The 22,857-nt window shown below is 42.8% G+C and overlaps 1 protein-coding gene and 1 long non-coding RNA gene across 5 annotated transcripts in view; one reads left to right on the top strand and one right to left on the bottom strand.

The window, feature by feature from the left end:
* LOC122540720 overlaps positions 1-22,425 on the top strand; it is a 28,741-nt gene extending 6,316 nt beyond the window's left edge. Inside the window, exon 3 of the long non-coding RNA XR_006309390.1 lies at positions 22,133-22,425. This is a non-coding gene — a long non-coding RNA (uncharacterized LOC122540720). The remainder of the gene's footprint in view (positions 1-22,132) is intronic.
* robo3 (roundabout, axon guidance receptor, homolog 3 (Drosophila)) overlaps positions 1-22,857 on the bottom strand; it is a 561,002-nt gene that overhangs the window by 435,124 nt on the left and 103,021 nt on the right. The gene's annotated exons all lie outside the window — the stretch shown is intronic.

The following is a 22,857-nucleotide window of genomic DNA, read 5'->3' as shown; positions in this document are numbered from 1 at the left end:
GTTTTCACGCAGAGGGTGGTACGTGTATGGAATGAGCTGCTAGAGGAAGTGGTGGAGACTGGTACAATTGCAATATTTAAGAGGCGTTTGGATGTGTATATGAATAGAAAGGGATATGGGCCGGGTGCTGGCTGGTGGGACTAGATTGGGTTGAGAGATCGGGTCTGTTTCCATGCTGTACATCTCTATGACTCTATTGCATCTTCTTACATCCAAAACATGAAGCATGTTAAACAGAATGAGTTGCATCCACTACAGGTACTGTGGAGTTGGACCTCCTCCTTACTTTAACATGAATTTGTTGCCCCTTACTCCCAACACAACCACTAATCATATTCAACCACAAATACCACTTGGTTGATCCTCCTCATAACCATAAGAAAAAGCAACAGTTAAAGATTCAAACACGAAAGGACTAAATTCAGTGTTTGGAAGTCAGGAATAACAAGCCAGTTAGGTAAAGCTGTTTCCCACAAAGATAATAATGACTAACTATCTAATCATCAGATCTTCGAACATGAGATAGCTTGGCTGGTGGTGAGAAAGGCAATCCCCATCAAGTCCCTCAGGCATATCGACAATGTCACCACTTCTGCATATTGCCCTCAAAATGGCGGTGGTTGGGAAGAGACCATGTGCAACTCCTTTTGGAAAGTGCCTTTTCAAAGACCATCTGGAGAGAGATGACATTTTTTTTTGTCGAGGTTCATCCCAAGTAGCTCCGTGGTACAGGACTCTGTCCTCATTGGGCTGTTCGTATAAACACGTACCAAGATAAATATCAACTGTTACCGGTGAACTATCAACCCTTTGCAAACCAGTCTGTGGTCTGCCTGAAACTTACTGGTCTTCCAATGAAAGGAGATGTTCATGTGGAGTGTTGCAGACTGGCACATATCATGGTACAGGATAACACGATAGAGGAGGCACTAAAGAATGAGGAAGCCACCACTGATGGGCAATGGGGCAAAGCCACTCTTGAAGGGTTTTTGGCTATAGTATACCAGCTGGTAATTGTGTAGAATGTATGCTTGACATGGAGTGTATATTGTAAATATCAAGAGTTTTGCAATTATATTGAGGCATCATGCTATGCACCATGGAAAAAAAATAATTTTATTGCACTTTTTGCAATATTCAGGTAAACTTATTTTGGAATTCACTTTTACAAAATTTTATGGATGATGTATATTTTTGGAATTGAAAACATAATGGAAAAAGCTCAGTTGATATTAAAGGTGTATTGGCAGCAAAGTGTATACATAAATATTGATAACTCTGCCTTGTTATTAAGTACATGAAAAGGGAACATTGAAACTGTATTCAGCAGTTGTATAGATGCTGGCTGTGCTGTTCTTCCAATGGATTCACATCATCCAAATTAGTGGATACAACAGAAAATACATGAAGTTGAAAATCACACACCACCAGGTTAGAGTCCAACAGGTTTAATTGGAAGCACACTAGCTTTCGGAGCGGTGCTCCTTCATCAGGTGACAAACTTTGTACACCCTAGTCCAACACTGGCATCTCCAAATCCAGAAAATGCGTGAGACAACAAGGTTGAGCCAAAGAAAGAGAGTTTGATATGATACATCAGATTGCTGTTTAATGCAGATGAGACAATGCAGTTAGGTGATACTTGGTGCTGAATCAGTTTGCTTTATGTAGTGGGAAATAGTTTCCTGACTTCCTTGCATGGCTTTCAGACTCAGAGGAGACAACACATCCTGAGGCTACTATCCATTATACTACACCACCAGTTGAAAGACATGAGCAGACCAAGATACCTTCAGTTTCCCCTCCCTCCTGCCAGTCAGCAATGAACATTTGGTGTTGTAGACTTAATGGAATTAAGGGCATCTTCTATCCTGGATGATTCTATGAACCCTGATCACATCACAGCCAAACCCGCAAACATAAATCGCCACCTTCCTTTTATGTTTAAAGCGGGTTATTTTCATAGCCAAATGAAAGAGAACAAACTCAACAGAAAACGTTGGTATTTCAACATTCATTTTATAGCTAGCTTCTGTTTGGAGAATGCGGTGAGATCTAGAAAGGGTTAATCAGAATCCAGCCACAGACCCTTTCAAGAGGTTAGTAATTACTAAGACCGGATACAGGGACTGCCGACGAGAAGTATCTTGGGTTTCAGCATTTTATGGAGTTAATGTAAAATGCACATGTATTAGGGACGCACTTAAGCCCAAATAACTGTATTTATTTGCTGGAGGTAATTACAAAGCCTGCTGCTGTTTCCTGTACTCCGCTCTCCTCCTTGCTGTTGTGTGAACTCCACAGGATGAGGCAGTCAGGCTTATGCCCCGATGCTTCTCCTGCTCGTGTTTGATACCTTGAATGTGAAATGAGACTCAGTTGACACAATTCCTTTGGTTTTCTCATACAGATTGTCCAGAACCCTACGGGTCGTGTTTCAATGCTCTATGGGCAGCACAGTGGTTAGCACTGCTGCCTCACAGTACCAGCTTCCTGGGTTCAATTCCCGCCTGTCTGTGTGGAGTTTGCACATTCTCCCTGTGCCTGTGTGGGTTTCCTCCCCGTGCTCTGATTTCCTCCCACAGTCCAAAGATGTGCAGGTCAGGTGAATTGCCCATATTGTTTGGTGTGTTAGTCAGGGGTAAATATAGGCTAGGGGAGTGGGTTTCTCTTCGGAGGGGCGGTGTGGACTTGTTGGGCCGAAGGGCCTGTTTCCACGCTGTAGAGAATCTAGTCTAATCTTTATGTGACAAAGTCATCATCGGAACAGAATCCCACGTGACATGTTGTTTTTTAGTCTTCTTCTTTTTATCCATTGCCACCATGGTGTGGGTTGGCAGACTCAGTTCTGAACTTTTATTTCTGAAATACTGGACTTAGTTTCTCTCTATTTTCTAAGATCTTGTAACTAAAGAAGCTGTACCTAGTTACCTTTGCACTTGAGATAGTGGTGTCTTATAAACTTTCCACTGTACTCATTTGAGTACATGTGACAATAAAGCTAATTCTAATTCTACTTCTTGTAACAGCTACAGTTACATGGAGAAGCTGCAAAAGCCTCATTTGTCCACAACTACTCTCACTCCATCTCTCTCAGGCCCTTGAAATGGCATTCTAGCTCCTTTCCTTCAGCGTACCCTTCCTCCACGGTCACTAATTGAAGTCTCCTATTCCACAAACACAACTTTGTGATTCATCTCAATGCCTCCTATTCTTCCCAGCCTTGGCAAGATCTGCTTCAGGCTTTGCTCGTTCAGTAAAAGATCAGAGGGCTTTTTTACAACAATCAAATTGATTTCAATTAAACTGTCTAATTTATATTGGTGCCCAGATTCCCAGCTGACATTATTCATTGTCCTTTAAATTCAAAGTAACAGAACATTCTGGAGCTGTTCCAGCCATAAACCTATGCCCTAGGGTGACACTGTGTGATTTTATATGCACGGCATATCCATTGCTTAAATAATTCTATTCAACATTCTTATTTAGTTGAATCTTTGTCATTTGGTTGAGAAATCATTTGATTTAAACACAAAATGAAGATGGCAGAGTCAAAATTGATAATGATCAATGAAGTACAAAGTACAGAAAAGGTTTACCAGGATATTGCCTTGTATGGAGAGTTTTAGCTATGAAGAAAGGTTGGATAGGCTGGGTTCATTTTCACTGGAACGCAAAAGGTTGAGGGGTGACCTGATAGAAATTTATAAGATTGTGAATGGGCATGATAGAGTGAAAAGTATGAGGCTTTTTCCGAGGGTGGCGGGGTCAGTTACTGGGGGACACAGGTTCAAGGTGCGAGGATTGGGGGGAGATGTGTAAAACAGATGCGCAAGGCAAGTTTTTCACACTAAAGGTGGTGAGTGCCTGGAGCAGGCTGCCAGGGGAGGTGGTGGAAGCAGACACCATAGCAGCATTCAAGAAGCACCTGGATGACTACATGAATAGGAAGGCAATAGAGGGATATGGATCCCATAAGTGAAGACAGTGTTAGTATGGTTTGGCAAAGTGAGTTGGTGCAGGCTTGGAGAGCTGAAGGGCCTGTTGCTGTGCTGTATTGTTCTTTGTGTTAAATACAGGGACAATATCAAAAGTTAAGCACTAGATTGTAATCTGGTGTCTCCACATTCAGAAGGAATGAGATGCAAAGAGTGATGCATTCCCCCTGTTAGGAACAGAAGACCATTCAGCTCTTGAGCCTGTTCCCCCATTCAATGACGTCTAGTTGCTCAGCGCTGTATCTCCCATTACCCAGCTTGACTCCATTTCCATTAATATTCCTGGCTCACAAAAAAACAATCAATCATAGATACAAGTGATCAACTGAGATAGGATCCACTGCTGTTTGTGGGAGAGAGCTGCCTCTTCCCAGCATGACTCTGATTTAAGGTTATATTTCACCCAATGGAAAATGCTTCTGTCTACCTTATCAAAACCCTTTCAAACACCTACAAACCTCAACTGAACCACCTCCTAACCTTCTACATCTCAAGAAATAGAAACCAAAGTAATGTAAACTCTTCCCATAATTTACTACCTGGCAGTCCTCAAAAACACCACAGAGACTATTCCTTGTGATGATTCAAACTTAAGGGACATAATATATCCAAAGATCAGTAACATTGTTCAATGTCAATCAAAGTCATTGATTACAATCCTTAACTCTGAGGATGTCTCACACAACACCACGTTATTGTTCAACAGGTTTATTTGGAAGCACTCGCTTTCAGAAAGCTGCTCCTTCACAGCCACCTGATGAAGGAGCAATGCTCCGAAAGCTAGTGCTTCCAAATAAACCTGTTGAACAATGATGTGGTGTTGTATGATTTTTAACTTTGTCCATCCTAATCCAACATCAGCTCCACCACATCATGGCTCATAGATACAGTGCATGCAGGAACATCTATTGTGAGTCAGTCAATCCCATCAATTTGTTTAGGCATCATTTTCTCACATGCATTTTGGTTGCCATTGTTTAATTTTTCAAAAGCCATTACTGAGTTAAAGGACATGAAAGGAGATTTAGTACTTAACCTAGAGCAAATAAAGACCAAGGTGTGGGTGAGCAGTTATTGTTTGGGATTAGTCAGCTGGTAGGATTCTGGCCTGATGACACCAAAATGGAAATCATCGGTTGCAATTATGTGAAAATCTGTTTACGATACTCCCAGCATAAATTAGATTAGATTCCCTACAGTGTGGAAACAGGCCATTTGGTCCAACAAGTCCACATCAACCCTCCGAAGAGTAACCTACCCAGATCCATTTCCCTCTGACTAATACACCTCACACTATGGGCAATTGGGCATGGCCAATTCACCTGACCTGCACCTCTTTGGATCTGAGATGGATCTGGGAACCAAACTTAAGTTAACCAGACTTATTCTGCTGAATAAATTAATTTGAACTATTGCTTGATTGGAAGAAACAAAAATGGCCTTTAGTAGAGTGATATGCTCTTTGTGTCGGTTGTGGGAGTTAGGGGGAGTTTATGTGTTGCTGAGGATTATATCTGCAGTAAATGCTGTTGGTTGTGAATCCTATCAGATTGAATGGATTGGTTGGAGAGACAGTTAGAGGCAATGAGGAATTTACAAGAGCAAGCAAGGGAGTATGATGGATGGCAGTTACAGGGGGGGAGAACAGTCAGGTAAGATGGGTTAACTCCAGGAAAAGTAAGAGAGGTAGGGAGGTAGTGCAGGAGTCTTCTGTGGCTATCCCCATTTCAAACAAGTATGCTGTTTTGGAAAATATAGGGGGGGGGTGGATTCTCAGAGGAATGGAGAACCAGCAGCCAGATTTTTGGTAACGAGACAGGCTCTAATGTAATGAGGGGTACATCTGGTTACAAGAGATCGATTATAATAGGGGACTCTCCAGTCCAAGGCACAGACAGATGTTTCTGTGGCCAGCAGTGAAAAATCAGAATGGTGTGTTGCCTCCCTGGTGCCAGGATCAAGGATGCCTCAGAGAGGGTGCAGAATGTTCTCAAAGGAGGTCATTGTACACATTGGTGCCAATGACATAGGAAGGGAAAAAGATGAGATTCTGAAGGGAGAATATAGAGAGAGTTAGGCATGGATTTAAAAAGGAGGTCCTCGAGAGTAGAATATCTGGATTACTCCTGATGCTACAAGTTAGTGAGGGTAGGAATAAAAGGATAGGGCAGATGAATGCATGACTGAGGAACTGGTGTACGGGAGAAATATTCACATTTTTGGGTCATTGGAATCTCTTCTGGGGTAGAAGTACAAGAAAGATGGATTGCACCTGAATTGGAAGTGAACTAATGTATTGGCAGGGAGATTGGCCACAGCTGCTCGGGAGGATTTAAACTGAAAAAGTGTGTGTGTGTGTGTTTGTGTGTGTGGAGGGGTGGGGGAGATAGGAATGGGAGGTGGGACCCAGAGAGATAGTAAGGAAAGAGATCAATATGGCACTGGTACAGTTGAGAAAAGAAATGAGTCAAACAGTCAGGGCAGGCAGGGACAAAGCAGAGAACAAGGTAGGACTGATAAATTATAATGCATTTATTTCAATGCAAGGGGCCTCACAGGGAAGGCAGACGAACTCAAGGCATGGTTAGGAACATGGGACTGGGATATCATAGCAATTACTGAAACATGGCTCAAGGATGGACAGGACTGGCGGCTAAATGTTCCAGGATACAGGAACGACAGAAAGGGAGACAAGAGAGGACAGGCAGTGGTGTTTTTGATAAGGGATAGCATTACAGCTGGACTGAGGGAGGATATTCCCGTAATTACATCCAGGGAAGTTATTTTGGGTACAACTGAAAAAAAGGAAAGGGATGATCACCTTATTGGGATTGTATTATAGACCCCCTAATAGTCAGAGGGAAATTGAGAAACAAATTTGTAAGGAGATCTCAGTTATCTGTAAGAATAATGAGGTGGTTATGGTAGGGGATTTTAACTTTCCAAAGACAGACTGGGACTCCCATAGTGTTAAGGGTTTAGATGAAGAAGAACTTGTTAAGTGTGTACAAGAAAATGTTCTGATACAGTATGTGGATGTACCTACTAGAGAAGGTGCAAAACTTGACCTACTCTTTGGAAATGAGGGAGGGCAAGTGACTGAGTTGTCAGTGCGGGAGCACTTTGGGGCCAGCGACCATAATTCTATTAGTTTTAAAATAGTGATGGAAAAGGTTAGTCCAGATCTAAAAGTTGAAGTTCTAAATTGGAGAAAGGCTAATGTTGAAGGTATTAGGCAAGAACTTTCAAAAGCTGACTGAGGGCAGATGTTCGCAGGTAAAAGGGCAGCTGGAAAATGGGAAGCCTTCAGAAATGAGATAACGAGAGTCCAGAGAAAGTATATTCCTGTCAGGGTGAAAGGAAAGGCTGGTAGGTATAGGAAATGTTGGATGACTAAAGAAATTGAGGGTTTGGTTAAGAAAAAGAAGGAAGCATATGTCAGGTATATACAGAAGAGATCGAGTGAATCCTTAGAAGAGTATGAAGGTAGTAGGAGTATACTTAAGAGGGAAATCAGGAGGGCAAAAAGGGGACAAGAGATAGCTTTGGCAAATAGAATTAAGGAGAATCCAAAGGGATTTTACAAACACATTAAAGACAAAGGGACAACTAGAGAGAGAATAGGGCCCCTCAAAGATCAGAGCTGAAAATGTGTTGCTGGAAAAGCGCAGCAGGTCAGGCAGCATCCAGGGAACAGGAGAATCGACGTTTCGGGCATAAGCCCTTCTTCAGGAATTCCCGAAACGTCGATTCTCCTGTTCCCTGGATGCTGCCTGACCTGCTGCGCTTTTCCAGCGACACATTTTCAGCTCTGATCTCCAGCATCTGCAGACCTCACTTTCTCCCCTCAAAGATCAGCAAGGCAGCCTTTGTGTGGAACTGCAGGAGATGGGGGAGATACTAAATGAAAATTTTGCATCAGTGTTTACGTGGACAAGGACATAGAAAATATAGATTCTGGATTAGTGGTGCTGGAAGAGCACAGCAGTTCAGGCAGCATCCAAGGAGCTTTGAAATCGACGTTTCGGGCAAAAGCCCTTCATCATAGAAAATATAGAATGTGGGGAAATGGATGGACATCTTGCAAAATGTCCATATTACAGAGGAGGAAATGCTGGATGTCTTGAAACACATAAAAGTGGATAAATCCGCAGGACCTATCAGGTGTACCCTAGAACTCTGTGGGAAGCTAGGGAAGTGTTTGCTGGGCCTCTTGCTGAGATATTTGTATCATCGATAGTCACAGGTGAGGTGTCAGTTTGGCTAACGTGTTGCCATTATTTAAGAAAGGTGGTAAGACAAGCCAGGGAACTATAGACCAGTGAGCCTGATGTCAGTGGTGGGCACATTGTTGGAAGGAATCCTGAGGGACAGGATGTACATGTATTTGGAAAGGCAAGGACTGATTAGGGAAAGTCAACATGGCTTTGTGCATGGGAAATCACGACTCACGAACTTGATTGAATTTTTTGAAGAAGTAACAAAGAGGATTGATGAGGGCAGAGCAGTAGACGTGATCTACATGGGCTTCAGTAAGGCGTTCGACAAGGTTCCCCATGGGAGACTGATTAAAGTGCAGATTTTTAAACAAACAAGCTCATTTCAGAGTCTTGGGCTGAGGCACATCAGCTAACTTAGCAGACACGGATATCTGTAAGATTCATAAAATAAGGGAAAACTGGGGATTCATATTCTGGGGAAAGGTCACTGGACCAGAAACATTAAGTCTGATTTCTCTTTACAGATGCTGCCAGACCTGCTGAGTTTTTCCAGCAACTTTGATTATGTTTCTGATTTACCTGTGGTTCTTTCTGGTTTTATTAAGGAAAAACTGGGAATTAGGGGAGAAATACAGGAAGACTCAAAATCCATTTTCCGATAATTAAGTGTAAATTTTATTTACACTCACTATAAGTGGCATATATTCAGGGACCATTCTCAATAAACAAATGGAATATGTTGAAGATTTTTTTTGAATTACCCAGGAGCCCATGTTGTTCTCCATGATAACGCTTTGGCCAATCAAAAGACTTTTGCCCGAAACATAGATTTTCCTGCTCCTCAGATGCTGCCTGACCTGCTGTGCTTTTCCAGCACCACTCTAATATTGGCCAATCAAAGTCAACTTGCCAACCAAATAGCAGCTTTTTCTCTTGGAATATAAATTGTTGTGATTGTTTGAAATTTGGCATTCTTGTGTTTGTCCTGATGAGAATCAAGTGAAATCTTTCAACAGTATCTTGATCTTCTCAGCAATATTCAAGATCTGAGCTACAAGGCATTTATTAGCCTAATTTGTTTTTGTTGCAAAGCATTGAAGAATTGTTCACTATTTTGTAGTACTATTGCTTATACTTAGGCCTAGCTGTTTTCATAAATGGTTCTTTCAAACCCTTGAACCTGCTGCATCTTTCAATTATGTCTGATCTTCTTCCTCAACTTCACCTTCAAACATAAGCCTCACATATTCTCTGTTTTAGTGTCCAAATCTCTTTATCTCACCTCATAGTATATGTGAGAAATAAGCATTCACAGCCCTCTGGGTTACAGAATTTGAAAGATTCCTCGAGTGAAGACATGCCTTGTCATCTCGGCTCTGAATATCAATTCCTTACCCTGAGACTGTGACCCCTCGTTCAGGACTTTCCAGGCAGGGGAAATATCCTCGGAACATCTGCCCTGTCAAATCCCTCAAGAATTTTATATGTTTCCATAGGAACGTCTCTCAATTTTCTAAATTCTAGGGAATAGAGATCTTGACTATGCAATCTCTCCTCATAGAACAATGCAGTTGCACCAGGAATCAGTCCAGTGAACCTTTGTTGCACTATCCTAAAGGCAGGTACATCTTTCTTTCAGTAAGGAGTCCAGAAATTGTTCAGAAAACACTCTCAAAGTCCTGATCTAATTGTATTATGTCCTTTTTATTACAGACCTAAACATTTGATTAAGTAAAATTCTGTTTCTTGTTGTACAGCGTTATATTTTCTTTGTTTTTTTTACTGATGTTTTCACAATCATTTTATCCCGATATGTTCAGTTTATTTTCTCATGAAATTCAGAGAATAGAGGATGGTATAGAACAGACTGGACAATGTCTACATGCTTGCTCATGCTAGTTAGTCCACCCAATCGAAAGAATTTAACAAATGCTGGAGATCACAGCGGGTCAGACAGCATTTATGAAGAGAGGGCAAGCTAAAGATTTTTGTCTAGATAACTCTTCATCAGACCTGAAGTGAAGTGTGGAGGAGATAGCATTTATACACAAGTTCGGGAGGGTTAGGGGTGGGAGTAGTGGGTGTGGGATGCTGATGGAAAAATCTAAACTATCAACACCTTTTCCCCATTAACACCTGACACCCACCATCTACACCCGCTCCCCCCCCCCAAACTGTCGCATAAATGCTGTCCCTTCCACACTTTACTTCAGCTCTAATGAAGAGTCATTTAGACTTGAAACTTTAGCTTGCTCTCTCTCTATGGGTGCTGTCTGACCCGCTGTGATCTCCAGCATTTGTTGTTTTCAGTACAGACTCTAGCATCTGCAATAATTCATTTCTACTGCTGAAGGAATTTAACAACTTTGCCTGAAATGCTCCCTCTGCTGGATATGTATAAAATTACATTATTTAAGACACTGCTTCCGATTTTCCCTACTGTCACCCCATTTCCACATTTGAAAATTGTCACCACCCCACAGTGGGACGCAGAGATGGAAGGAGAAGACATAAGAGAACAAAGGGAAGGGGAGTTATCCATTTATGATTTGGATCCACTTGGGGTCCTTGACTCGACTTTGGAAAGGGCTTGATGAAGGGCATTTGCCTGACACGTCGATTTTCCTGTTCTTCGGATGCTGTCTGACCTGCTGTTCTTTTCCAGTACCACACTAATCCTCAACTTTGGAAAGTTTTGTTTATGCAGCAATGGGATTGTCTGCCAGTTTTCTGCAAACTTGACTGCATTACAAAGTACGTTTTAAAGTTGAGGTCTGAGAAAGGTCTGATATAAACACTTATTTATTTGAATCATTTGATGAGTTTTTAAAAATAAAATGCCCCTTGGTATGTGGTTTCTATTTTTAACTCGACTGGCAAGGTCAAAGTTTGCTGATCTCACATAATTTCAACTTGCAGGCTTTGATGTTTGTCATCGTCCTGTAAAAAATTCTGTCAAAATGCAAAATAAAATTTCACGCAAAAGAACTCTCTCAGGGCAAGGCTCTATTCGTAGGTTCATGAGTTCCTCACACACACATTGTCCTAATCTGATTGAGGTTTAAGGGTTAGAAGTCCCCAATGCACAGTATTCAATGCCTACCTTGGTTTAAGGAGGGGAGAGACCTCAACTGCTTGGATGGCTGACTCCAACTGTCCTCCGAAAATGGACGTCAAGTCAGGAGAAGATTTGGATTAGTCTCAGTAACATTCACTGCCAATGCTTGTGCAGGGAAGTTAGACACCCATTAGAGCCCTGGATTGCTGCGGGCAACTAAACAGTGCATCATCTTCAGAAGACAAAATGGATGGACAGTTAGTTCTTGACAAAGGAATGTGCAAGGCTGAACTAAGGTTTGGTTGGTAACTCTCACACTTCTGCTTCAGAAGGTTATGGGTTCAAGTCCCACTGTGGAGACCTGATCACAAAAATAATCAAGGCTGAAACTCCTGTGCAGTGCTTAACAAGTGCTGCAATGTTAGAATCACCATCTTCTGCTTATGTGGAGGCCCTATCCCTAATTGAACTGTCTTGAAGAAGAGCAAAAGAGTTATTCCTAGTGATAAGGCCAATTTTTATCCCTCCATCCATATCACAAAAAGATGACATAGTCACCATCACATTGCTGTTTGCGAAAGCTTCCGGTGGGCAAATTGGCTGCAGTGTGGCTGTATTACAACAGCAACTACATGGTGAAAGTACTTTATTGGCTGTAAAGTGTTTTAGGATGTCTGTTGGTCGAGAAACATGCTGGAGAAATACAAGACGTTATTTTTTCAAAAGGACTTCATAATTCTGGGTGTGGCAGAGCAGGTAAATGATTTCTGATCTTCACGGTGAATGGAAACCTTTGCCAGGGCTGCTCTGTCCCTCTCTGAGGTAGTGAGCAGTGCACTCCTGACAGAGAAGCAAAGATACGATGGACCCTCCAATTCGGTCTGACCTCTGAAAAATGTGTCAAACATAGTTCTGTATTCCAAGGGGTTAACCAAGACTGGTGAGGTGCACACTCTGGGATTAGCTGTGTATTTTCTCCAAGGTATGTCTGTTTCCTTTGGACTGCAGTAGCTAAAAACAGGCGGATGTTAACTTAGAGAAACGGCATTTCTGCAGTTGAGAATTTAATGATTCAACAGGAACAGATTGTATAACATATGGAAACAGAGACGGGTGGATATTGAATTTTTAGTGCTCCGGTTTAAGGGTTAGAAGTCCCCAATGCAAAAGAAAACAGTTTTAGTGAAGGAATTTTTAGTTAACACCTCACTATGGCGTCACCTGAAACCTCCATTGAAACTCCAGCTGTATTTGACAAATGAGCTGATCTGCTGGGAAAGACTGACTAGAAATTCAGGAGAGGAAGAAGGGGGAATAACGTTATGTGAGTAAACTCACTGAGGGGACTGGGCCTGAGGTTAGCTCACCCTGACAGGGGTAGCAGGCCCCGTGCAATGTGGATTGGAGTGGGGGGGAGGGGTATAAACTGAGATCGTAAGGTCTCTCTGGTTTGTAATTACAATGAGCAGATTTTAAGTTTATAGAGGAAGCCTTGACATGGACACAAAGAATCTTTCAGGGCTCCGTCAACACATGGAGATGTGCAGAACCTTTGACAACGATCACAATGCTGACAGTTCCCAGTGACTTGATGCCAATGCCAAGGCAGTGCTCACTCTGCCTGGGTGTCCTCTGTTGATGTAAGGGTGTGAGTGAAAACCCTTCAGGTTGGTCTCCATGTCCTTCTGATCAATTATTGATTCAGTCATCTCTTCCCCGCGTGCTGAGGACAGGACTTACTGTCTATTCAATTCCTGCTTATTTCTGCATGTAAAATCTGCTCAGGTGCCCATTGCTGTTTCTGTCATACACTCTGTCTCCTAGGATGGCAGGATTGATGTATGACAAGGGACTGGGTCAATTAGGACCAGAAGAACTGGGGGGGGGGGGAAATCTCATATAAATCCTTAAAATTCTAACTGGACTAGACAGGTTAACACATGAAGGATGTTCCCGATGACTGGAGAATTCAGGACAGGGCCTTAAGGATATGAAGTTGGCTATTCAGGACTGAGATGAGGAGAAATTTCTTCACCCAGAGAGTGGTGAGCCTGTGGAAATCTCTGCAACAGAAAGTGAGTGAGGCCAAAACATTGAATGTTTTCAAAAAGGATTTAGATGTAGTTCTTCAGGCTAATGGTGTCAAAGGTTAAGGGGTGAAAGTTGAAACAACGTGCTGAGCTGTATGATTAGCAAGAGTCTGACTGAATGGCAGAGCAGGCTTAAAGGCCGAATGGGCTATTCTACTGCTATTGACTATATTTCTTACCTTAAGATATCACAACTAGCATTATCTTTGACTCTGGGCTGTAGGTGGTGCGTTTTACATTCACATCCTCTTCAACCGTAATTACAATGCAGAATGTTGTCAGCCTCCTGTTGCTGAAACTCTTATTCATTCCCTTGTCCCTTCTGGACTCAATACCAACTAATGGTCTGGCCATTCACATCACCACACCCCTCTCCTGACCTCTGCCAGCTCCCCATTCCCCATCTAGTTTAAAATCATTGTCCTGAAGTTCATGGCCTTGTGACCTATACACTGCCTCAGCCAACTCCCAATCCTCAAGGCTTATATTACCCACAGCAATGGTAGATCTGTCCACCACCCTCCCAAAATAGGAGTGGCTGCCGCTCAGTTGACATTTTGCAAATGCGCCCTTTGAAACCTTTTAACCATATTCTTCAGCCTTTCCCATAATCTCTCAATGAACTGATAGGAGGACTTGGAATGATGGTTTGCATGGTTATGAATCAGATGTGGTTATGCTGCCACCGAATGGCTGAACTTGGTACGATCTATCACTGATCACGGTAAGACGGAATCATGGGAGCTGGAGGCTAGATGCATGCAGATTAGCAAAACTTCGTGGTGATTCAAATTTGTTTTTTTCATCTTCTCCTTTGAGCCCAATCTCACCAAGCGATTGGGGGAATTGATCTGTGCCAGACAAACAATGAGGCAGTAGAGTTGTTTTGACATGTTTGGAGGAGTGCCTCATTGTCTTCTGCCCTGCTCTGGAGAGGGCAGACCTCCCCTTAATGAAACAGCCCCGACCTCAAACTGTCTCTCCTAACCTGCGAGGAGCTGACACCGGTCTTCTCCATGTACTGTGGAGTCCTTGCTTCTTTCTCAAAATATATCCCCTTCCAGCTGGAAGTACCTTAACTAGGGCCTGGATTTCCATTGTTTTCAGGCTGAGGAGGACCTAGAATAAACATTCTCTCACTTCTACCAGGGACTTGAAGTCAATCCTTCCACCTGGGCTAGACAATCAATCCTCTCACAGCCTTCTGTGCTGACGGTCTGTCCTCATGTCATCCAATACCAAAGGGGAATTTGACCTCATTTCCTCCTACAGGGGTCTGATGTCACTTCCTCCTGTGCTTTGGAGATACAATTTCATATCCTCTGTATTGTAGGTCCATATTTCACCTGTTCATTGGCCGTAGTTAGCAGTTAGATTTGAAACGATATGTAAACAGTTTGACTTGATGAGAACAAATGGACGATAGCCCCGCTTCTTCTGCTAAAGCCATCAATTTATAGTATTGCCAAGATTAATGACTCCTTTCACGTTGCCTGTTGACACATTCTGGTTAAGTTGAAGATGTTCATTAAAAGACAAATAATAAGTTGAACTAAGATAAACATCTTCCCTTACTCACTGATAAAGTAATTGGATATGACTACAGTATAATATGTACAAACTAGAATCGTATTCGGTCCACTTTCATCCTTGTACATAGAGAAGAAACCCTGATCCAGTCTCCTGTGGATTAGATGAACCACGCACTAGATTATAAGGTCATTGTTTCTCCACAAGTGTCCGGTTAGAACTTTTTTCTTAATTCATATAGCATTTAGTGGCTATCTCTAGTTGCCCTTGAGAAGTGGTGTCTTCTTAAGCCACTGCTTAAAAATGTGTTGCTGGAAAAGTGCAGCAAGTCAGGTAGCATCAAATGAACAGGAGAATCAACATTTCGGGCATAAGCCCTTCTTCAGGCTTCTTAAGCCACTGTAATCATTTGGGGTAAGTAGGCCCGTAATGCCAATAAGGAGGGGATTCCCAATTTTGACCCAGTGACAATGACGGAATGGCGATGTATTTCCAAGTCTTGATGGTGAGTGGCTTGGAGGGGAACTTGCATCCGTTTTCCAATGTGTCAGGTATGACTCCAACCAGATGGATCATCCACTCAGATTAAAGGAGTCATTAATCTGACTGAAGATTATTCTAAATGCTTCAGCCTTATCTTTCACACAGATGTGGTGGATTCTTCCATCATTGAGGACGGGAATATTTGTGAAACCTCCTCCTCCTCCTTTGAGTTGTTTAATTTTCCACCACGATTCATGCTGGATGTGGCAGAACCGCAGAACTTAGATCTGATGCATTGGTTGTGGGATCGCTCAGCTCTTGCTACTAATGCTGTTTGGCACACAAGTAGTCCTGTTCGGTGGCTTCACCAGGTTGAAATCTCATTTTTAGGTACACCTGGTGCTGCTCCAGGCATGCCCTCCTGCACTCTGCATTGAACCAGGGTTGATCCCCTGGCCTGTTGGTATAGGTGAGTGGGGGATATGCCAGGCCATGAGATTGCAGATTGTGTGAGAGTATGATTCTTTAGTTGCTAGATGTGTTGTGAATTCTGTCCCATCTAGCACAGTGCCATACAACACAATGGAATTTATTCTCATTGTGAAACTGGTCCCCACAAGGACTGTGCGGTTGTCACTCTTACAGGTACCATCAGGGAAAGATGCACCTGCAGCCGGCAGATTGGTGAGAATGAGGCGATGTATGTTTTTCCTTCTTGCTGGTTCCCTCAGCACCTACTGCAGACCCAGTACGCATGGTCAGAAGCAATGTCCATTGGGACTCCACCATCTTGATCAGTGGTGGTACTGCAGAGATACCCAGTAGCAGAGATTGAAGTCTCTCACCCAGAATGGTGCATGAGGTTTGACAGCTCACACACTTCCTCCAGTCAGACAGGGACCTGATTTTGGGAGCATGCTGCTTAACATTCCAACGAGTGGCTCTTTACCCTGGCAGTGGATGCTGGGATTACAAACAGTTTTGACTCTTCTCAGTAAATCCCAAGATTTGGTGCCTAATTTTGCTGGTGTGAGGGCAATGTCTTTATTCCTTTTTGATATTCGAAGAAGTTTGTAATTACTGAAAATACTATCTGTACACTGAGAACTGTTCCATTCACCTGTGTTCAACAGTAAATATATCTAGTGTTTTATGGTGATCCAATTTTCTTCTTGAACCCTTACTTTGTCACAAGTCTTCAACAATGGAAAATTGTAAATCAATTTGCAAAAGAACAATGTTTAATTTTCATTGTCCACACATTTCCCTATTGTTTTGGATGGAGGTAGATTTCCTATGCATGAGCTCCACCTACTGGACTTTTGTTGTATAACCACCAGCTGGAGGGTTAACCCTTTCCTACCACCTCTGCGATTAGATTAGATTACTTACAGTGTGGAAACAGGCCCTTCGGCCCAACAAGTCCACACCGACCCGCCGAAGCGCAACCCACCCATATCCCTACATTTACCCCTTATTACCTAACACTAAGGGCAATTTAGCATGGCCAATTCACCTAACCTGCACATCTTTGGACTGTGGGAGGAAACCGGAGCACCCGGAGGAAACCCACGCAGACACGGGGAGAACGTGCAAACTCCACACAGTCAGTCGCCTGAGTCGGGAATTGAACCCGGGTCTCTGGCGCTGTGAGGCAGCAGTGCTAACCACTGTGCCACCGTGCCGCCCACAACCTCCTCTTCACTTGGCAGCTGATTACAGTGCTGGGCTTGGCACACCAAAAACTTGACATACAGCATATTGAGGAAAAGAGATTGAGGGTAGAGGTCAATTTAATTGCTAAAGAGCTATCAGATATTGCAAAGAACAGAGAATGCTGGAGAAAGTAGATCTTGCAGGAGGGAAAGAAACAGAGCTAACGTTTCGAGTTGAGTGACTCTTCATCAGAAGTTTTTGACTCAAAACCGTTATTTCTGTTTCTCTCTTCACAGACACTACCAGATCTGCCAAATTTCTTCAGCAACTTCTGTTTTTCCTTCTGATTTCCAGCTTCCATAGTTATAACATAAGGGTAGGAGCAGATAGAAGCAACCTTAAGCCTGCTCTGCCCTTTGGTATTATCATGGCTGATCTCATCTCGGTCTCAACTCCATAGTTTTTTGTGTTCATGTCAGAAGCAGCAAGATCAAATGCAAGAAGAACAATAACTTGGTCACAAGAAGGAAAGAACAGAAAATTCTGGAAATGACAGGACTGGTCCAAACTGAAATTCCATATTAAAATACACAAGATATGTTCCAACAAATATCATCATTTCTTAGCTTTATTAGTTCTTCCTTCTTTCTCAGAATACATTAGGACATTTAGAAGTAGAATCCATACAGCGTGGAAACATACCCTTTGGCCCAATAAGTCCACACTGACCCTCCGAAGAGTAGCCCACCCAGACCTATTCCCCTACATTTAACCCCTGACTCATGCACCCAACCTACATACCCCTGAACACCACGGGCAATTTAACATGGCCAATTCACCTAACCTGCACATCTTTGGACTGTGGGAGGAAACTGGAGCACCAGAGGAAACCCACGCAGACACGGGGAGAATGTGCAAACTCCACACAGTCACACAAGGCTGGAATCAAACCCTGGTCCTGATGCTGTGAGGCAGCTGGGCTAACCACTGAGCCACCGTGCCGCCCTTTTTGCAGTTTTCCTTTCCAACACCATTATGAATGCTGCTAGCTGCAAGGTTATTTTTACATAGGTATAAATTCAATTCATGACAATACTAGAATAGTACAGACAGGGGATTTGTCAGAAACACAGGCACTGTACTGGAATGAGTGCAGAGAGAGATACAGAGAATCCCTACAGTGTGGAAACAGGCCATTCAGCCCATAAAAGCTCTGCAAAGAGCATCCCACAAATCCACACCTCTAACCCAGCTCTGCATTATCCATAATACTCCTGTAAAGTGCCCTGGGCCACTTCATCACACTAAATGCTCAGTGGTTAGCACTGCTGCCTCACAGCACCAGGGTCCCAGGTTCGATTCCAACCTCGGGTGACTGTGTGGATTAGATTAGATTAGATTACATTACAGTGTGGAAACAGGCCCTTCAGCCCAACAAGTCCACACCGACCTGCCGAAGCGCAACCCACCCATACTCCTACATTTACCCCTTACCTAACACTGCGGGCAATTTAGCATGGCCAATTCACCTGACCTGCACATCTTTGTGACTGTGGGAGGAAACCGGAGCACCCGGAGGAAACCCACGCAGACACGGGGAGAATGTGCAAACTCCACACAGTCAGTCGCCTGAGGCGGGAATTGAACCCGGGTCTCTGGCGCTGTGAGGCAGCAGTGCTAACCACTGTGCCACCGTGCCGCCCACGTTCTCCCCGTTTCTGCGTGGGTTTCCTCCGGGTGCTCCAGTTTCCTCCCACAGTCCAAAGATGTGCAGGTCAGGTGAATTGGCCATGCCAAATTGCCCCAAGTGTTCGGTGCATTAGTCAGAAGGAAATGGGTCTGGGTTGGTTACTCTTCGGAGGGTCGGTGTGGGCTAGTTGGGCCGAAGGGCCTGTTTCCACACTGTAGGGAATCTAATCTAATCTAAAAAAAATGTGCTGTATAAATATAAACCAATGTTCTTGATGCTCCTTCCAGCCAATCTTCATCCATTGGAAATATTCCAGTCAATGTTGTTCAACCTAAAGACAAAATGTGTTGCTGATGCACATTAAAGCTTCCTTATTGGCCTTGATATCAAAGGTCATGTGAACACCAAACATCACATTGTTCCAACTCCTTAACCACAATAAGCTGCTATTAATCGTAAGACCCATTAACACAGTGATTTATTTGATGCAGCATAGACACAGAAGTGTTCATATTGTTGGAGTCTTTGATAAGAAATCATTTCTCCCTTTATTTTTCTTACATGAACATAATAACACCTCTAAAGAAAACTAAAGATCAGTAAAGTTGCTATATGCTTAATGAGGTGCCTGGGGATATTTTTAGCTTAAAGCTTATATACATGAATTAGTTCTGTCTCCTCAGTCTTTAGTCCTTCCTCTTTGTTCGTGTCTCTTTCCTCTTCCAAGCGTATCAATTATCCCACATTCCACACAATTGTCATTCCATATGACTTTGTGGTCTGTTTTCAGATGACCACTCCTGGTGCTTTATGGCATTTACCACCTCCTACCAGTCTGTGGTATAGGGTAAAAGGGTTGTTTAGGGTAATTTGCTGCCTTGTCTTTGTTTTCCTAATGATTAATGGGAGAGGATGCACCAACATAGAAGAGGCACTGTTCTTACAAAACAAAGAGATTTACATCATGGTACCACTATGTACAAATACATTTGATCAGGCATTATTACTTGGACATTAAAGAGACACATTTTCTCCCTCTGACTGCTGGAGTAGAACCCCTTGTCTCTACCAAGTGAGTAACACGAAAAACCAACCCCTTCAGAACCATTGCCTTACACAACAAACATGCCAATACCTCTTGTGATTCATTCTCTGAGCCCTGTTCTGAGATTTGGCTCTAACACAGCCAGCAAACATCACATTGCAATCTATGTTGGAATTGAGCCCACTCAATGAATCCCGTTATTGTGATTAAGTCCAGTTTATTGCGTCTTGCTGTAGTGACACACAGGAGCATGTTCCAAGTGATTCACACATCTCAAGGGTCGGAAAACGGGTTAACCTTTGTTTCTAGTCTTTAGATTCACACAGCACAGGAGGAGGCCATTTGGCCAAACATGCTGTGTCCGCTTTTAGAAAGAACTATCCAATTTGTTCCACTCCCTTGCTCTTTCCCCATTATCCTGCAAATACTTGCTTTCCTAGTAAATATCTCCACTTGCCTTTTGAAAATTACTATTGAACCTACTTTTTCAGGCAGTGAAAAAGGTGTGAATCCACTATTTCATGCAGTGAATTCCTGATTAGTGCAACTCGCTGCATTATAGAATAAAAATTCTGTTCAGCTTGCTCCCCTGAAACATTTTGTTATTGTGTGTGTGGCCAGTTTTGTCAAGACATGGTGTCTTTAAATTCTTTTACGTGGCCATTCAAGGAAAATGTTTAAAGTGGACCTAGGCCTGTGTTTTACCTTAATGGTTACTGAGTGAGCACATCTCGCTTCATGTTCAGTTTGTCTCCAATGGTCATTGACTCTGTTGCCGGTAGAAGCTTCTTATTCCTATTTTTGTTGCCTTTGCTCTTGGGGTGTATTATATAGAAAAACCTGCTATAAATTAGCAGTGGATAGTGGATAGTGGATAGACGCAGTGGATAGTGTCCCTATCTCTCATTTAGAAGCTCTGTACTCAAATCTCACTGCAGCACTTAGTAGCCAAGAAAGATGTGGTCACTAAGTGGTTAAACATCAACTCATAAATCCTTCCAACACAAACCAATGGCAGGCAAAGTTAAAAATCACACAACACCAGGTTATAGTCCAACAGGTTTATTTGGAAGCACAAGCTTTTGGAACGCTGCTCCTTCATTAGGTGCTTGTGGAGGACGCAATTGTAAGACACAGAATTTACAGCAAACGTTTACTGTGTATGTAGCTGAAATTATACATTGAAAAATACCTGGATTGTTTGTTAAGTCTCTCATCTGGTGTCAGCCCAGATAATATGTTGAAGCACAGATAATATGTGTGCTGTTGTCTGTGCCATACTGTTTAGACTGATTCTAATCTAAAAAAAATGAGTTAACATGGTCTTACATGGATTCATTCAGTTTTTGAGCAAAGTACAATGTAACTCTGCAAGTACAAATTCAACCCACAAATGTATATGTGCATGTGCACACGAGATTCCTGGTTTAGTCATGTGACAGAAATAAATTTGGAGCTTGTACCATCACCATCCATATCTCTAAGGTAAAAGAAAAACTCTGTCTGCCTTGGGAGGCTGGTTGGCTCAGTTGAGTGGTTGGTTGGTGTGAAATGGTGCTGACAGCACAGTATTTGAGTAGTATCCTGGATGGGATGGATTTGAGACCTTACTCCTTGACCTACCAATAGTGGAGCTCAAAGCACTTCAGCTGGAGGACTGAAAAAAACACTTCATTATTTCAGCTTGCATCTCATGGCTGGTTTGGGGGGAAGTTTTTGCCTCTAATTGTTTGTTGTGCTTCTCATCACTTCAGAGTGAGCTGACTAAAAAGGGAGGAGAAAATGAGGTCTGCAGATGCTGAAGAAGGGCTTATGCCCGAAACGTCGATTCTCCTATTCCCTGGATGCTGCCTGACCTGCTGCGCTTTTCCAGCAACACACTTTCAGCTCTGACTAAAAATGAAATAAAGCTGCCTCACCAAATCACAAAGAATAAGGAAACACAAGGTCACATTTTGTGGGGTATGGGAGAAGCTCGTAGCACAGGTTCAGAACCTCAGACATGGAAACTAAACATTGGTCGGGCACAGAGTGAATGGCTATCTGATTCTCTGAGTTACTAGCTGCAGCTCCTTGCTGGAAGCAGAGCTTTGCAACTATCATTCCAGTGATGCACCCTAAGGTTCAATTCACTCCTGGGTCTTATGATTTGGCCTGAACTCCTGAAGCAGTGGAGTCTCGATTGAAATCCTACATGTGTTCTGGAATCTTTAGAAAAACAAACAGTCTCCTCTTCGAGTCCCAGAACATGCGAGCAATGTTAATAGCTGTTGATTCTTGGGAACACCACCATTTGCAAGTTCCCTTTGGTGCATGCACCATTCTGACTTGGAACTATAACATTGTTCCTTTATTGTCACAGGGTCAAAATCTTGGAACTCACTTCCGAACAGCACTCCATGTGTCACCATACCCCAAAGACTGCAGCAGTTTAACAAGGCAGCTTACCATCTTCTTCTCAAGGATATTTGAAGATGGGCAACAGATACTGATCAGACCAGTGATACCCAAATCCCTTGAATAAACAAAATTTGGGATCTCTCAGTATGGCACAAATGGTTTCAGTTGTTCTGTACAGTTTCGAGACTCTGGGCTTGATATACATTATTGACTAAATTAATCTATTTATGTAAAAAAAAATCTTCCTGTGTTGTTTTCACTAATTAATAATAAACATTATAACATCTGGAGGGGATTTCACATGAATACGTTAATTAATGCAACAGGAAATTTACACAGTCCCTGGAACTAAATCAGGGAATTGAGCTCTTCATCAGTGTTGATACAAATACAGTGAGAATCCAGCAGGGGGAGCCATTCCCACACAGCGACTGATAGACCAAGAAGGGCAGCAGATACATAAGAACATCATTACCCTGCGCGTTCCTATTCCGCCTGACTTGAAAGTATATCATTGTTCCTTCAGTGTTGCTGAATCTTGGAACTCCCTCCCTAAGAGCATTGTGTGTGTACCTGCAGCCCGGCAGCAGTTTAAGAAGATAAAACAAAGAATTGCAGATGCTGAAGATCTGAAACACAAACAGAAACACTTAAGAAATTCTGGCAGCATCAGTGGAGAGAAAGCAG

The sequence above is a fragment of the Chiloscyllium plagiosum genome, chromosome 35, assembly GCF_004010195.1.
Source record: "Chiloscyllium plagiosum isolate BGI_BamShark_2017 chromosome 35, ASM401019v2, whole genome shotgun sequence".
Lineage (NCBI taxonomy): Eukaryota > Metazoa > Chordata > Chondrichthyes > Orectolobiformes > Hemiscylliidae > Chiloscyllium > Chiloscyllium plagiosum.
The sequence above is the reverse complement of the archived record's forward strand: the minus strand, read 5'-3'. Positions and strand labels throughout refer to the sequence as shown.